The sequence below is a fragment of the Gracilinanus agilis genome, chromosome 5, assembly GCF_016433145.1.
Source record: "Gracilinanus agilis isolate LMUSP501 chromosome 5, AgileGrace, whole genome shotgun sequence".
Taxonomy (NCBI): domain Eukaryota; kingdom Metazoa; phylum Chordata; class Mammalia; order Didelphimorphia; family Didelphidae; genus Gracilinanus; species Gracilinanus agilis.
The window spans coordinates 99,288,144-99,305,216 of record NC_058134.1 but is presented as its reverse complement, the minus strand read 5'-3'; the positions used below and the strand labels follow the sequence as shown (position 1 = coordinate 99,305,216).

The 17,073-nt window shown below is 42.0% G+C and overlaps 3 non-coding genes across 3 annotated transcripts; all 3 read right to left on the bottom strand.

The window, feature by feature from the left end:
- Positions 1–4,837: 4,837 nt before the first annotated feature.
- TRNAC-GCA lies at positions 4,838–4,909 on the bottom strand. The gene has a single exon. It is a non-coding gene; the product is annotated as a tRNA-Cys (tRNA).
- Positions 4,910–7,924: 3,015 nt separating this feature from the next.
- On the bottom strand, positions 7,925–7,996 carry TRNAC-GCA. The gene has a single exon. It is a non-coding gene; the product is annotated as a tRNA-Cys (tRNA).
- A 1,160-nt stretch (positions 7,997–9,156) lies between these two features.
- Positions 9,157–9,228, bottom strand: TRNAC-GCA. Its single transcript has one exon. It is a non-coding gene; the product is annotated as a tRNA-Cys (tRNA).
- Positions 9,229–17,073: the final 7,845 nt, after the last annotated feature.

The window sequence follows — 17,073 nt, the reverse complement described above, 5'->3', positions numbered from 1 at the left end:
TTTTATATATATATATATATACACACATACATATATCTTTACATTTTATCCTATAGTTTGTCTCTGTTCCCTCTAATTATATTTCTTCTATCTACCCTGTTGGTAATAACAATTTTTAAGAGTTACCAATATCTTCTTTTCTTATAGAGATATAAGTCAATTGAGCTTATTGGGTTCCTTAAAGAAAAGGTTTTTTTGTTTTTTTTCCCCTCACTCTCTTAATTACCTAATGGTGATTCTCTTGAGTTCTGTGTTTGAGTAGCAAACTCTCTGCTTAAGTCCGGTTTTTTCTTTATGAATTCTTGGAAGTCTTCGATTTTGTTGAATGACCATACTTTCCCCTGCAAGAATATAGTCAGTTTTTCTGGATAATTAATTCTTGTTTGTAGACCTAGCTCTCTTGCTTTCTGGAATATTATATTCCATGCCTTCCTGTCCTTCAATGTAGATGCAGCCAGACCCTGTGTTATCCTAACTGTGGTGCCCTGGTATCTGAATGACTTCTTAGCAGCTTGTAATATTTTTTCCTTCATCTGGTAGTTTTTGAATTTGGCTATAATTTTGTCAGCTGTGGATTAAATGTAGGAGGTGATCTGTGGATTCTTTCAATTTCCACTTTTCCCCCTGTTCGAGAATGTCAGGACAGTTCTCTTGTACAATTTTCTGTAGGATGATGTCCAAACTTTTTCTTTTGCCATGATGTTCTGGCAGACCAATAATTCTTAAGTTGTCTCTTCGAGATCTGTTTTCCAGATCTGTGGTTGTGTCAATGAGGTGCTTTATATTTTCCTCAAATTTTTCATTTTTTAAATTTTGTTTTATATATTCTTGCTGCCTTGTGAAGTCATTTGCTTCTAGTTGTTGAATTCTAATTTTTAAAGACTGAATTTCATCCCTGGCTTTTTGCTCATTCTTCTCCTTCTGGTCTGCTTCTCTTTGTAGATCACCTTTCACCTTCTTTGCTTCATTTTTCAGCTGGTCAATTTGGGATTTTAAGACATTATTTTCTTGTTTTTGTATTTCCTTTTCCCAATTGTCTTCAGCCTCTGTTGATTGTTTTCTGAGTTTTTGAGTTATTTACATTTTGAATTTTTGAGTTAATTGAATTTTGAGTTCTTGAGTTAATTGAATTTCAAATTCTTCCAAAGCCTATGTCCATTTTGGTGTTCCTTTATCTTCTTCTGATCTATTTGCTTTTTGTTCAATTTCTGGATAGAAGCTATGGATTATGGTTTCTTTTTTCTTTTTCTGTTGTTTACTGATGTTTTTTCCTTATTTCTCCCCTGTAATTGGCTGTAATCTTGATCCTCTGATCATATTTTTTATATGTGGGTTTCGGCTATTCAGCCCTAGGAGGGCTTCTTCTCTGTTTTGTTGATTAATTAGGGTAGTGGGACCTGAGGCCAGATTTTCCCCTGCTGGTGGTAAAGGCTAGAGAAGTGAATTCTGCTACTTTCCTTGTTGTCTGTAGGAGAGGGTTGTTGGAGCTTCCCTGCCCTCTGAAGGCTTCTTGTCTGCTGAGCTGATAGGATTAAGCCAGGTGGAGTTGATCTGCACAGGTCCAAGTGCCCTGAAGTCAGATTTCCCCAGCTGGTGGTAAAAGCTAGAGAAGTGAGTTTGGCTTTATTCACTCTAGTCTGTGGGGGAGAGGGTATTGGCGCTTCCCTGCCCTCTGAAGTCTTCTTGTTTGCTGTATTGATAGGATTAATCCTGGGTGTCTTGATCTTCACAGCTCAGAGTGTCCTGAGGTCAAAAACCTCAAGAGAAAGCGGGGGCAGCACGAGATGGAGGGTATGTTCACCCTTTCTGGTTTTCTCCCCCAGCATCCTCCCTGCTGTATGTGATCAGAGCCTTGAGTTTGGCACAGCTGCACCAGTAAGGCTCTCCCTCCAACTAGTGCCCCAGTCCACCCAGAGATTCCAGGATCCGCTGGAGACTCAGCACATTCAGTGGAGGAGGGGATCTAGGATCTTCCTCCTTTCTTTCCCCTCCCACCCGAGAATTCTAAGAATTCAGGCTTTTTTTCCCCTCCCCCCCCCCACCTTTTAAGTTGGGTTCAACTGGAGGATCCCCCAGCTCTGTTGTGTTGTCAGATTTGTTTTTCTGTTCCCTTGGAGCCCTTTGTCTTTGATTGGTGGTGAAGGGTTTTATGGAGGTCTGGAGCCTTGCTGCTTCTATGCCGCCATCTCCCCAGAATCCTCTTGCATATCCATATTGATTATTTTCTAGAAGGAAACTTGAATGAAAAAAGTTAAGAAAGATGGTGAAAAAAAAGTTAGCTTTGAACTGAATTCAGATTCCATCAGTTCCTTCTCTGGAAGCAGATGGCTTTTCTATCAAAGTCCTTTTGAATAGTTTTGGATCATTGTATTACTTACAGTAGGTATTATTTACAATATGTACATCACAACTGTCATTCACAGTTGTTCATTGTACAGTGTTTCTGTCTCTGTATACGATGTTCTCCTGGTTCTGTTCATTTCACTTTGCTTCAGTTTATCCAAGTCTTTCCAGATTTTTCTGATCCCCTCCTGCTCATAATTTCTTTGTTTTTTTTTAAACCCTTGTACTTCGGTGTATTATCTCATAGGTGGAAGATTGGTAAGGGTGGGCAATGGGGGTCAAGTGACTTGCCCAGGGTCACACAGCTGGGAAGTGGCTGAGGCCGGGTTTGAACCTAAGACCTCCCGTCTCTAGGCCTGGCTCTCACTCCACTGAGCTACCCAGCTGCCCCTCCCTTTTTGTTTTGTAATTTCTTTAAAAAACAAACTTAGTAATATTATTGCTGGATCAAAGAGTATGAACTGTTTTCTAGCCCTTTGGTCTCAAGTTTAAATTGTTCTCCAGGGTGGTTGAGTCATTTTACAACTCCCCCAATAGAGCTTTAGTGTTTCAATTTTCCCACCTCCCCTCCAAGCTTTGTCATTTCCCTTTTCTGTCATAATAGCTATCTAATATGTTTGGGTTGGTACCTCAGAGTTGTTTTAATTTTCATTTCTCAAATTAATAATGAATTAGAGCATTTTTTAAATAAGTCTAGAAAGCTCTTATTACTTTGTCTGAGAACTGCCTGTTCCTATCCTTTGACAATCTATTAGTTGGGGAATGACTTGTATTCTTATACATATAACTCATTTGAGTATGTATTTAAGAAATGAAGCCTTGGTTAGAGACTTGCAAAAAATCTTTGAACCATTATGATTTCTGTGTAGAACTCTCCATCCTATGCACCCCATTTAGCTTCTGAGAACCATCTCCCCTGATTTACCTTCTTTCTATCATCTCAACCTCCCTTCTCTTATACTTGTTTTCTTGTAGAGTAAGATAGATTTCTATACCTAATTGACTACATGTTCTTCCCTCATTTCAAACTATTATTATAAGCATAAGGTTCACATTCTCTCCTCTTCATTTCGCCCATTTTTCTCTTTATTATAAAAGTTCTTTTGTGCTGATTTTATGTGGGATAATTTTCCTCATTCTATTTTTTGCTTCTCCCAGCTCCCAAAGCACTCCTCTTTCTCTCATCTTAATTTTATTTTCTTACATCCCATCATATTCAACTCAAACCCTTGACCTCTGTCTATCTATACTGCTTCTAACACTCCTAATAATGAAAAAATTCTTAGGAGTTATAGGAATCATCTTTCCATATAGACCTATAGACAGTTTAACCTTATTGAAGGTCTTTTGATTTCTCTTTCTTGTTTACCTCTTTATTCCTCTCTTGAGTCTAGTATTTGAGGTTCATATTTTCTATTCGGGACTGGTCTTTTTCATCAGGAATGTTTGAAAGTCCTCTATTTAACTGAAAACTCATTTTTTCCTCAGAAGGATTATGTTGACATCTGGATTTGAACTAGTCATCTCTGGAACCTCAGACCATCAACCTGGTTCCAATCTAACAGGCAGGAAATGGAAAAGACCTGCACCCCCAGCCACCTGCCCTGTGGCTGAGCAGCCTGCAGGCCTTGCTAGCAAGAAGCATCTCACCCAAGGCCACAGCTTCTTCTTCTCTCTCTGTCTTTGTCTCTCTGTTTCTCTCTATCTCTCTCTCCACCCATCTCCTACTTTTTTACCATTTCTGTAGTCAACCCTAACCTGGAATCCAAAGTCATCAACTCAATTTTGCCAGTAGCATCAGAGCTAGCGGGGAGACCTGAGGGTCTAGAGAAGGAGGAAGATCAGGGATTTTGCCCAAACACCTTGGAGGAGTGTAAGCAGAAGAACCTGACCAGCAGCAGACCCCAGACACAGGGCAGCTGGCAGAGGACAAGGGACAGAGGACACACTTGCAGGTACAGGAAGATCCCTGGTGTCAAATGCAGGGACAAAGGAGATGAGAGAGCAAAGAGGAGGCCCTGATCAGGCCCCCTGGAGTTTTCTATGTAATTGTGCTGATTTCTTGACTCTGATATCCAAGGTATGATGTCTGCTAGAGTATGTGCATGGTCAGCAGTTGACTCTGACAAGCTGGTGGCCTTCACTTGAGGCTTAGCAGGCCGCCAGAAGAGCTTTGGAGAGGCAGGAACAAGGCAGCCAATGGGAGGCTCCTGGACCTGGTTAGATTCTGTGTTCCCTGAGGCCCTGAGATTCCCAAAGAGCAAGGAGAAGCCTGCATCATCCAGTTCTAAATGAGGAAAGCAGGGGGCCCCTCCAGGGGTTTGGGGTCAGCCTGATCTCAGGGAGGTGCCTTGGCCTGGACCCAGCATGCTTAGAGTGTGGCAGCCACAGGTGGGAGAGAGGCTGAGGCTGGCAGAGGCTGAGTACTTGCAGACACCTGGGAGGCCAGGAGGAAGAGGAGCAGGTGGAAGGCCTAAAAGGTGAGGCAGCTGGTAGGGGGCACCTGGATTTGAACCAGGGACCTCTTGATCTGCAGTCAAATGCTCTACCCCTGAGCTATACCCCCTGGCCCACAGGGATACCCATAATTAGCCCCTTTCCAAGCTGCCACCACACCCAGAGCACCTGCCTTCCTGAGGCAGTGACAGTGGTTTGGAGAGGCCTCCCCAGGGCCCAGCTGCCAGCCCTGACCCTGGGCACAAGAGCCACATCCAGGGGCCCCCTCTCAGGGTCTCCAACACTCATCAAGCCCTCCACAGGCTCTTTGGGCATCAACCAGTGTTGTATTGAACCTCTGGGAGCTTGAATATCACCTTTGATTGACAAATAAGTCAGTTGGATGGAATGTTCCCAGGGAGTCATGCGAGAGGCAGGAGGAGGGGCAGTTGAGAATCCTGCAGAAGTTCTGGGTCTTTTGACCTGTGCTGAGGCTGGAGATCGGTGAATCCTGGTCTTAGAGTGAGAGGTGCAAACATCTCTCTGCAAACTCTTCCTGTACTTGGGATACCGTGCCAACCTGTATCTGACCACCACCTTGGTGTCTCCTGCCCCTAGATATTAGGAATTACATCGTCTAGATATCTAGGTTTCCCAGGGCCCCGGAGGGATCCGGGAAGTGGGCAGGAGACGAAGAAGAGGGTGGAAAAGGGTGGAAATAACTCAACTGTAAGGCTGAAGATCTATTGAAGAAGTCAAAATATCCCAACAGTTTACCTACTCTGGTTTAAGTCCTGGCCAGGCTGAACCAGAGGAAGCTACATTGATTCTTCATCTGCCAGCAGTTGAGATTTCATTAGCAACCAGTAGAATAGGGTCTCCTATACCACAGTCCTTTACCCCCATCCTTCTTGTTAATATAAAGTTTAAAGTACTTTCCTAAAGCAGTGTCAAACTTGTTTTGGGAAGGGAGAAATCGCAGTCAGAATACAAGGCATTATCCTAGCTAAAGAGCTCAAATCAATATATCAATTAACCCCAGGTGGGTCCTGAAGGGATAAACCTCTTAGACCTGAAGGATCCTGCCTGGGCAACTGCTATAAGGGAGAAGGGTCATCTTATTCTCTCTGTACATCAATTTACAATCTCAAACATATTAAGAGACTCCCAATAATTATAACAGGTCCTAAAGAGCCCCCAGCCACATGGGGCTGCTTCTTGTCCTCACTCCCCACCCAGACCAGCCTGGCAGGCCCCAGGCAGAGGAGCCAAACGTCCCTCTGCCCACCGTATTGGGGTTTAGCTGAAATAATGGCTTAGGTTCGATATGGCCCAGAGACAAGGCAGCACAGCCCTCAGCAGAAGCTACAAGGCCTTTTGCCCTTCCACAGGCCTCGAGTGAGGCTGCCGGTCACCTGGAGAGGGCTGGGGACCACAGCAAGGCCCTCTCTCTCGAGCACCAGCCTGAGGCTCCAGGATGCTCCTCAGCCCTTGCCAGTTCACTGATAAACCTGTTCTCTTTCCTTATGGGGGGCCCAGAATTAGGCCCCCCCACACCCTGGCTGCCACCAGGCAGGCAGACACCGTGTGTCCATGACCAAGCCAGGCTCTAGCCAGGGTCCCCTGGGCAGTCTGCTGCCCCCATTCTCTGTTTCTGCTAAAATTACTGGGAGAGACTGAATTTTGTTTAATGACATAAGTTTATTGATCCTCTTCAGCTCACTGGTTAGGCCAGTCATCACCCAGAAGGGAGGTGGGTCTCGCGGGCTCTCTTGGCATCAGGACGCCCCGAGCTGAGTCAGAAAACCTATTAAATAGCTCTGTAGGAGCTCATGGCTCAGCCCTGCCTTCATCATCCTAAGACAGCTTTAGTTAGTGATAGCCAGTGACAAGGTTGTCTGTCCTCTTGTCCCCTTCTCCGTCCCCACAGTGGGACAGATCCCGTCCTCGGAAAGGACGGCCTCCTCCGCTCACTAAACAGGGAAGACATTCCCTGCGATGGCCGAGGAAGAAGAAAAGGCAAATAGCAGCAGATGGCGAGCTACCTCTGCTCCGGACCCTGCACAGGGCTGTCCAGTCATTCTCCTTAGCCTGGCCCTGACCAGTAAGCAGGAAGCCCCTGGACCTCGCACCTCCGCTTGCCCTTTGACTGGGCAGCCTCCAGGCCTTGCTAACAAGAAGGACCTCTTTCAAGGTTCCAGCTCTCTGTCTGACTCTGTCTCTGTCTCTGTCCGTCTCTGTCTCTGTCTGACTCTGTCTCTGTCTCTGTCTGTCTCTGTCTCTGTCTCTCTGTCTGTCTGTGTCTGTCTCTGTCTCTGTCTCTCTGTCTGTCTGTGTCTGTCTCTGTCTCTCTGTCTGTGTGTCTGCTTCTCTGTTTCTTTCTCTGCTTTTTGAGCTTTCCCACAGCAGGCCTAACCCAGGACGTTAACACGGTGTCGCCTACTGTAGCAGCCTGGATGGTCAGCAGGGCGGAGAGCCCAGAGCAGGAGGAAGGGCAGGGCTTCTGCCCATCGACCCGAGGGAGCAGGAAGAAGCCCCAGAGACAGGGCAGCAGGTAGAGGCCGGAGGCACCTAGGAAGTCAGAGAGCGATGAGCAGAAGACACACTGGCAGGCACAGGAGAGCCTCAAATGCAGGGACAAAGGAGACGGGGGAGCAACGAGGAGGCCCTGACCAGGCCAGGACCAAAAATGTTGACACGTGTGGTTTTCTATGTCCCTGGGGTGACCCCCTGACCCTGAGCCCCCAGGGAGGTGCTGCCTGGTCACCAGTTTGGCTCTGACAAGCTGGGGGCTCCTCTTTAGGTGTCTGCAGGCCCCAGAAGAGGATTGGGGAGGCGGGAAGGTGGCAGCCAATGGGAGGCTACTGGATATGGCCAGACTCTGTGTGCCCTGAGCTCCTGACATCCCCAAAGAGCCAGGAGAAGCCTGCATCATCCAGGCCACAGACAGGCAAGCTGGGGGCCCCTCCAGGGAGTGGGGTCAGCCTGAGCTCAGGGAGGTGCCTTGGCCTGGGCCCAGCATGCTTGGAGTGGCAGTCACAGGTGGGAGAGAGGCTGAGGCTGGCAGAGGCTGGGTTCTTGCAGACTCCTGGGAGGCCAGGAGGAAGAGGAGCAGGTGGAAGGCCTAAAAGCTGAGGCAGCTGGTAGGGGGCACCTGGATTTGAACCAGGGACCTCTTGATCTGCAGTCAAATGCTCTACCCCTGAGCTATACCCCCTGGCCCTCAGGGACATCCTTAATTAGCACCTTTCCAAGCTGCCACCACACCCAGAGCACCTGCCTTCCTGAGGCAGTGACAGTGGTTTGAAGAGGCCTCCTCAGGGCCCAGCTGCCAGCTCTGACCCTGAGCACAAGAGCCACATCCAGGGGACCCCTCTGAGGGTCCCCAACACCCACCAAGTCCTCCACTTGTCCTTTGGGCCTCAACCATTCCAACAGGATGGTGTTAGATGTTGGTCCCTGCCTAGTCTCTGCCATATTACTTTCCAGTTTTCTCAGCAATTTTTGTCAGGTACTAAATTCTTTCTGTCAAAGCTTAGCTTTTTAGGTACATCAAATAATGTCACCTAGAAAGACTTACAACTTTGTTTCTTCATTGCCTATTGTAATTCTTAGATTTCTTTTTTTGCTTTTGTTGCCATAGCAAGCATTTCTAGTATATTACTAAATAATATTGGCAACAAAGAGCATTTTATTTTTACTCCTGATGCTATTAGAAAAAGTTTATTTTATCCGCATTATACATATTGCTTACAGATGGTTTTAGATAGATAGCATTTATCACCTTGAGGAAGGTACCATTTTTTCCAACATTTCCTAAAGTTTTTAAAGGATTAGATGTAATTTATCCATCTTCTGGTTTTTGTTGGTTTTCCTAATATTGAATCATCACAGTTTTCATGGTATGAAACCCACTTGATCATGGTATATGATTCTTGTGATACAATTCTGTAAACTCCTTCCTAGTATTTTTTTAAATTTCACAATGTTTAGTAGGAAGATGGGTCTATAGTCTTCTTTATCTGTTTTATCTCTTCCTGGTTTAGGTCCAGAAGACAATTTGAAAGGTGGGTAAGTGTTAGCCACTGGAAGGCAGCTAGACCAAGTCATATTTTTTTTTCCTCTGAGGTCTGTGCATGTCCAAAAAGGTAGGAGATGACTGTGTCATCCAGGAAAGAGGCAAGCCGGGGTCCTCTCCAGGTGTGTCAGGCCAGCCTGGGACAGAGAAGGGATTTGACCTGGGACCAACATACTTAGAGTTTGCCAGTCAAAAGTGGGAAAGAGGCTGAGAGCGACAGAGGCTGGGGTCCTTGCAGGTACATCCAAAGAAAGGAGGAAAAGGAGCTGTTGGAAGGCCTAAAAAGTGAGGCAGCTGGTAGGGGGCACCTGGATTTGAACCAGGGACCTCTTGATCTGCAGTCAAATGCTCTACCCCTGAGCTATACCCCCTGGCCCTCAGGGACACCCTCAATGAGCACCTTTCCAAGCTGCTACCACACCCAGAGCACCTGCATTCCAGAGCCATTGCCAATGGTTTTGGAGAAGCCTCCCCAGGGCCCAGCTGCCAGCCCTGACCCTGGGAAGAAGAGTCATATCAAATGACCCCAAAGTGAAGGGTGCCTAACACCCATCAACCCCTCCAAAGACCTTTTAGACCCCCATCATTTCAACAGAGGCCCTACCATTATGGAGCTCCATACGTCCTCCCTCCTTACCCACCTCACAAGGCTGACAGGCCCCCTAGGAAACAGGACCCAACCTCCCCCCAACCCACTGGCCTTGAGATCTAGCTGAAACTATTCTTTGGATTATCAGGTTCAGTCTAGCTCAGAAGCATGGCAGATTCCCCTCAGGAGAAAGCTGTGAACCCTTTTCCCCTTCCACAGGACTTGAGCGATCTCAAAGTCACCTGCATATGGTTAGGGAGAACTACAAAGACTCTTTCTTTTCTTTAATGTACCTATTTGTAGGAGGGACCTTTTTTGAATATTTGAATATTTATTTTTTATCTAGTTTTAAATTTTTTATTTTATATCCACCCCAATTACATGTAAAAACAGTTTTTAACATTTTCAAAAGAATTTAAGTCTCAAATTCTCTACCTCTACCTCCATTCTGCTCATTTCACTTTACTTCAGTTCATCTAAGTCTTTTCAGATCTTCTTGAGCTCCTCCTGCTCATCATTTCATAAAACACAACAGCATTTTGTTACAATCACATATTCTAACTTAGTCATTCCCCTATTGATAGATATTCCCATTCATTCCAGTTCTTTGTTCTCACAAAGAGAGCAGCTTGAAATATTTTTGTACATATGGGTCCTTCCCTTTTTTACTTTGTAGACTCTTTGAGAATCAAACTTAATAATGGTATTTCTGGTCAAAGAATGTGGACTGTTTTCTATTCCTTTGGGCAAAGATCCAGATAGTTCTCCAGAATAGTCAAATCAATTCCCAACTACCTCAACAGTTCTTTAGTGTCTTGAATTTCCCACATCCCCTTCAGGTTTTGTCATTTTTCATTTCTTTTCTTTTTAATTTAAAAAAGTTTTTAATTTGTTTTTTAATTTTTTAGAAAAATTTTCCATGGTTACATGATTCATGTTCTTTCTCTCCTTCTCAACGCCGCCCCCCCAACCTTCCTGATAGATGATGTACAATTCTACTGGGTTTTACATGTGTCATCGATCAAGACCTATTTCCATATTATTGATAGTTGTACTAGGGTGGTCGTTTAGAGTCTGCATTCCCAATAATATCCCCATCAACTCATGTGTTCAAGTAGTTGTTTTATTCTGTGTTTCTACTCCCATAGTTCTACTCTTGATGTGGATGGCTTTCTTTCTCCTAAGACCCTCAGAATTGTCCTGGATCATTGCATTGCTGCTAGTACAGAAATCCATTACATTCGATTTTACCACAGTATATCCGTCTCTGTGTACAATGCTCTTCTGGTTCTGCTCCTTTCACTCTGCATCAATTCCCGGAGGTCCTCCTAGTTCATATAGAATTCCTACATTTCATTATTCCTTTGAGCACAATAGTATTCCTTCACCAGCATATACCACAATTTGTTCAGCCATTCCCCAATTGAAGGGCATCCCCTCATTTTCCAGTTTTTTGGCACCACAAAGAGTCTGGTATAAATATTTTGAACAAGTCTTTTTCCTTATGATCTCTTTGGGGTATAAACCCAGCAGTGGTATGACTGGATCATAGGGCAGGAAGTCTTTTAGCGCCCTTTGGGCATAGTTCCAAATTGCTATTCAGAATGGTTGGATCAATTAACAATTCCACCAGCAATGCATTAATGTTCCCAATTTTGCCACATCCCCTCCAACATTTATTACTTTCCTTTGCTGTCATGTTAGCTAATCTGCTAGGTGTGAGGTGGTATCTCAGAGTTGTTTTGATTTGCATTTCTCTAATTATAAGAGATTTAGAACACTCTTTCATGTGTTTATTTATAGTTTTGATGTCTTTATCTGAAAATTGCCTATTCATGTCCCTAGCCCATTTATCAATTGGTGAACGGCTTGATTTTTTTCTATAATTGCTTTAGCTCCTTATATATTTGAGTAATTAGACCTTTGTCAGTTTTTTGTTATAAAGACTTTTTCCCCAATTTGTTGATTCCCTTCTAATTTTGATTACATTGGTTTTGTTTGTACAAAACTTTTTAAATTTAATGTAATCATAATTATTTATTTTACATTTTGAAATTTTTTCTAACTCTTGCTTGGTTTTAAAATCTTTCCTTTCCCAGAAATCTGACAAGTTTATGATTCTGTGTTCACCTAATTTACTTATAGTTTCCTTCTTTATGTTCATGTCTTCAACCCATTCTGAATTTATCTTGGTGTAGGGTGTGAGATATTGATCTAGAACCAATCTCTCCCATACTGTTTTCCAATTTTCCTAGCAGTTTTTGTCAAATAGTGGATTTTTGTCCCCAATGCTTGGCTCTTTGGGTTTATCATAGACTGTCTTACTAGGTCATTCACCCCAAGTCTATTCCTCTGATCCTCCCTTCTGTCTCATAGCCAGTACCATATTGTTTTGAAGACTGCTGCTTTATAGTATAGTTTAATATCTGGTCCTGCTAGGCCACCTTCCTTCTCGTTTTTTTTTTCATTATTTCCCTGTATATTCTTGATGTTTTTGTTCTTCCAAATGAACTTTGTTATAGTTTTTTCTAATTCAGTAAAAAAGTTTCTTGGTAGTTTGATAGGTATGACAATAAATAAGTAAATTAATTTGGGTAGAATGGTCATTTTTATTATGTTAGCTCATCCTACCTATGAGCAACTAATGTTTTTCCAATTGTTTAGATCTAGTTTTAATTGTTTGGAAAGTGTTTTGTAGTTGTGTTTGTATAATTCCTGTTTGTTTTGGCAGATAGATTCCTAAGTATTTTATACTACCTAGGGCAGTGATGGGTGTGAGATTCATATTGCAGAGAGGGGTTCAGGCTACATCACATAATTCCATAGGGCCCCCAGAACTCTAAGAGAGGGGGCAGTTTAAGGCAGTTGTAGCCCTGGGATAAGAAGGCAGGTCTCTCTGCTTGCTGGTCTTGGGACTTGGGTCTTGAATCTGAGCAGAGCCATTTAGTTCCTGATTGCTAAGCTGCTTTACTTTGGTTAGACATTCAACAACATCACAGTCTACTTCAGTTTAGTTTTCTTGATATAGAAAAAGAATATATATAGAGAGAGTTAGAGAGCAGATCAGCCATTCAAAATACCTTACCCCCTTTGGGGGGAGGGGCTGCTTTGACATACCTGTTTGAGGGTTTCCCTGACCTTATCAATCCTTAACCATCGTCCATCCTTCCCATTCCCACCTATCATTAAACCTTTTATTAGCTGGGAGCAGTGCCTAGATATATATTTTGGGGATATACTCACAAACTCCTCAAGCTGAGTTCCTCTTATTTGTAGCCCAGAAATTAATCCTAACCTTTGTGTCTGTGCGCTTCAAAGACATCAAGCTTCTCCTATTCTATCCTGTGGGGAATAATACAGAGAAAGATATAATCATAAGGAGTTTGCCTTTCTCCACTTGCCATCTTGGCCCAGAAGATATCAAATCAACCACCATACTGTAACTGACTTTCCAGCTGCCTAGTGGGAGGGGGGAAGTGAAGGAGCACTTGGACAAGACCCTGCCCCTCCCATCCAGTCAAGCCTGCTTGTGGGTGTGTCCCTCCATTGACCAAAGGATTAGGGAGAGTTGATTGCTACAGACCCCTGTCATTTTACAGAGCTTTCCAAATACCACATGGGCAAAATTTTTAAAGAGGGGCCAAAGGAAAGGAAATGCTCATCTGTCAGTCTGTTGCCCAGTGATGGACAAACTGCAGCCCCCTGAAATGTTCTATCCTGCCCATGCACATTATTCCTAATCTGACAAATACAATGAGTAGGATACGATTCAATGAAACTTCCAAAGAGTTGCCTTAGAAATAGACTGACAGAGGAGCATTTCCTTTCCTTTGGCCCCTCTTTAAAAAGTTTGCCCATCACTGGCCTAGGGTGATTTTAAATGGCATTTTTCTTTCTAACTCCTACTGCTGAGATGTGTTGGAAATATATAGAAATAGATAGAAATAGATTTATGTGTGTTTATTTTGTATCCTGCAACTTTCCTAAAGTTGTTGATTGTTTCTTCTAGCTTTTTAGTTGATTCTCTAGGATTTTTTAAGTAGACCATCATATCATCTACAGAGTAATAGCTTTGTCTCCTCATTGCCTATTTTAAAACTTTCAATTTCTTTTTCTTCTCTAATTGCTACTGCTAGTGTTTCTAGTACAATGTTAATTAATAGAGTTGATAATAGGCATCCTTACTTCCCTCCAGATCTTATTGGGAATGCTTCTAAGTTGTCCCCATTGCATATGATGCTTGTTGATGGTTTTAGATATATACTGTTTATTATTTTTAGGAAAGGCCCTTTTATTCCTATACTTTCTAGTTTTCAATAGGAATGGTCGTATTTTGTCAAAGGCTTTTTCAGCATCTATTGAGATAATCATGTGATTTTTGTTGGTTTGCTTGTTGATGTGGTCAATTATGTGAATGGTTTTCCTAATATTGAACCATCTTTGAATTCCTGGTATAAATTCCACCTGATCACAATGATCACTTGCTGGAGTCTCTTTGCTAATATTCTATTTAAGATTTTTGCATTTATGTTCATTAAGGAGATTTGTCTGTAGTTTCCTTTCTCTGTTTTTTTTCTACTTGGCTTTGGGATCAGTACCGTATTTGTGTCATAAAAGGAATTTGGCAGAACTCCTTCTTTGTTTACTATGTCAAATAGTTTGTATAGTATGGGGATTAGTTGTTCTTTGAAGGTTTGATAGAACTCACTTGTGAATCCATCTGGCCCTGGGGGATTTTTTCTTAGGGAGTTCTTTGATGGTTTGTTCAATTTCTTTTTCTGATATGGGATTATTTAAGTATTTTATTTCTTCTGCTGTTAATCTAGGCAATTTATATTTTTGTAAATATTCATCTATATCACCTAGATTTCTATATCTATTGCCACATAATTAGATAAAATAGTTTTTAATGATTGCCTTAATTTCCTCTTCATTAGAAGTGAGGTCTCTCTTTTCATCTTTGATACTGTTAATTTGGATTTCTTCTTTCCTTTTTTTTATTAGATTAACCAGTACTTTGTCAGTTTTATTTGTTTTTCAAAATACTAGCTTTTGGTCTTATTTATTAATAGTTCTTTTACTTTTGGTTTTATTAATTTCTCCTTTAATTTTTATGATCTCTAATTTAGTTTTCATCTGGGGATTTTTAGTTTGTTCGCTTTCTAGTTTTTTTATTTTCACGCCCAATTCATTAATCTTTGCCCTCCCTAATTTGTTAATATATGCACTCAAAGTATCACCTCACACCTAGCAGATTGGCTAAAATGAAAGAAGGGAAGAGTAATGAATGTTGGCGGGGATGTGGCCAAATTGGAATATTAATGCACTGCTGGTGGAGTTGTGAACTGATCCAACCATTCTGGCTGACAATTTGGAACTATGCTCAAAAGGCTATAAAAGAATGCCTGCCCTTTGATCCAGCCATACCACTGTTGGGTTTGTACCCCAAAGAGATCATAGATAAACAGACTTGCATGAAAATATTTATAGCCGTACTTTTTGTGGTGGCAAAAAACTGGAAAATGAGGGTATGCCCTTCAACTGGGGAATGGCTGAACAAATTGTGGTATATGCCGGTGATGGAATACTATTGTGCTCAAAGGAATAATAAACTGGAGGAATTCCATGTGAACTGGAAAGACCTCCAGAAATTGATGCAGAGCGAAAGGAGCAGAGCCAGAAGAACATTGTACACAGAGACCAATACACTGTGGTAAAATCAAATGTAATGGACTTCTGTACTGGCAGCAATGCAATGACCCAGGACAATTCTGAGGTACTTATGGTAAAGAATGCTACCACATTCAGAGGAAGAACTGCAGGAGAGGAAACACAGAAGAAAAGCAATTACTTGAACACATGGGTTGATTCGGACATGATTGGGGATGTAGACTTGAAACTACCACACCAATGCAACTATCAACAATTTAAAAATAGGTTTTGATCAATGACACATGTTAAAACCAGTAGAAATGCATGTTGGCCATGGGGGGGGGGGAGGTCGGGGGGAAAAGGGGAAAGTAAAAGCATAATGTAACCATGTTAACTTTTCTAAAAAATAAATATTAATAAATGTTAAAAAAAATAAAAAATAAAAAAAATATATGCACTCAAAGATATAAATTTCCCCCTAAATACTGCTTTGGCTCCATCCCGCAGATTTTGGTAGAATGTCTCATCATTGTCATTCTCTTCTATTAAATTATTAATTGTTTCTATGATTTGTTCTATAACTAACTGATTTTGGAGAATCACATTATTTAGTTTCCAATTAGTTTTTGATTTGCCTATTCTAGGCAAATTGCCCTTACTAATTACTATTTTTATTGCATTATGATCTGAGAGGGTTGCATTTGTTTTTTCTGCTCTTTTGCATTTGTTTGCCATGTTTCTATGCCCTAGTACATGGTCAAGCTTTGTGAATGTAACATGTGCTGCTGAAAAGAAGGTGTATTCCTTTTTGTCCCTATTTATTTTTCTCCACACATCTATTAACCCTATTTTTTCTAGGATTTCATTCCCCTCTCTTACCTCTTTCTTATTTATTTTTTGGTTTGATTTATGTAGATCTGATAGAAGAAGGTTCAGGTCTCCTATTAGTATTGTTTTACTATCTACTCCTCCTTAAGCTCTGCCAGTTTCTCCTTTAGAAATTTCGATGCTATACCATTTGGTGCATAAATATTGAGTACTGTTATTTCTTCATTGTCTATATTGCCTTTTATCAGGATTTATTTACCTTCCCTATCTCTTTTAACCAGATCTATTTTTACTTTGGCTTTGTCAGAAAACATGATTGCAACTCCTACCTTCTTTTTCTCAGTTGAAGCCCAATATATTTTGCTCCAGCCTTTTATTTTTACTCTATGTATGTCTACCTGCCTCATGTGTGTTTCTTATAGACAACACATGGTAGGATTTTGGTTTCTCATCCACTCTGCTATTTGCTTCCATTTTATGGGTGAATTCATCCCATTCACATTTAGAGTTATAATGTAATAAGGAACTTCTGGGACAAAATGGAGAACATCTTTAGTGACAGGATAATTGGTTAAAGACTTTGGAATGTGCCCAGGTGGTGTAAGCCGGGGCCAAAAGACAGAATCACCCCTATAAATACCCTGGGACTACAGCATACCTGGTCTCAGTTTTGAGAATTCTGGGAGGAGGGTGGTTGAAGGGAGGGTAGGCCATAGACCTGCAATTCAGAATCCATACTGCTACTAATAGAACTGAGAGAGAACAACACCACAGCTTTTAAGAAGAACACCATTACCCTTCCCTATCTTTTGGTTTGTACCACAGCTGGGTCAAGCCAGGGACTGAAAGAGGGAGAAGAATCTCCAGCCTGTTATTAACTCATTAACTACAGATTTAGATTACTTTAACTCAATTAGATTAACTTCGCATTCCCCAAACCTCTATCCCTATTTCCTTGTTCCCAACCCTTTAGATAAGCAATAAATCCTGTTGTAGTTTAATCCAAAAGAAGATTGGTGTTCCTTTCCTAATTAGTGAACATCTACAGCTAATTGTGGAAGGGATTTATCAAACCACAGTCAAAATCTCATTATCCATTTAGCAGATCAACACCAGCCCAAACCAACCTTTTAACATCAAATCCAAC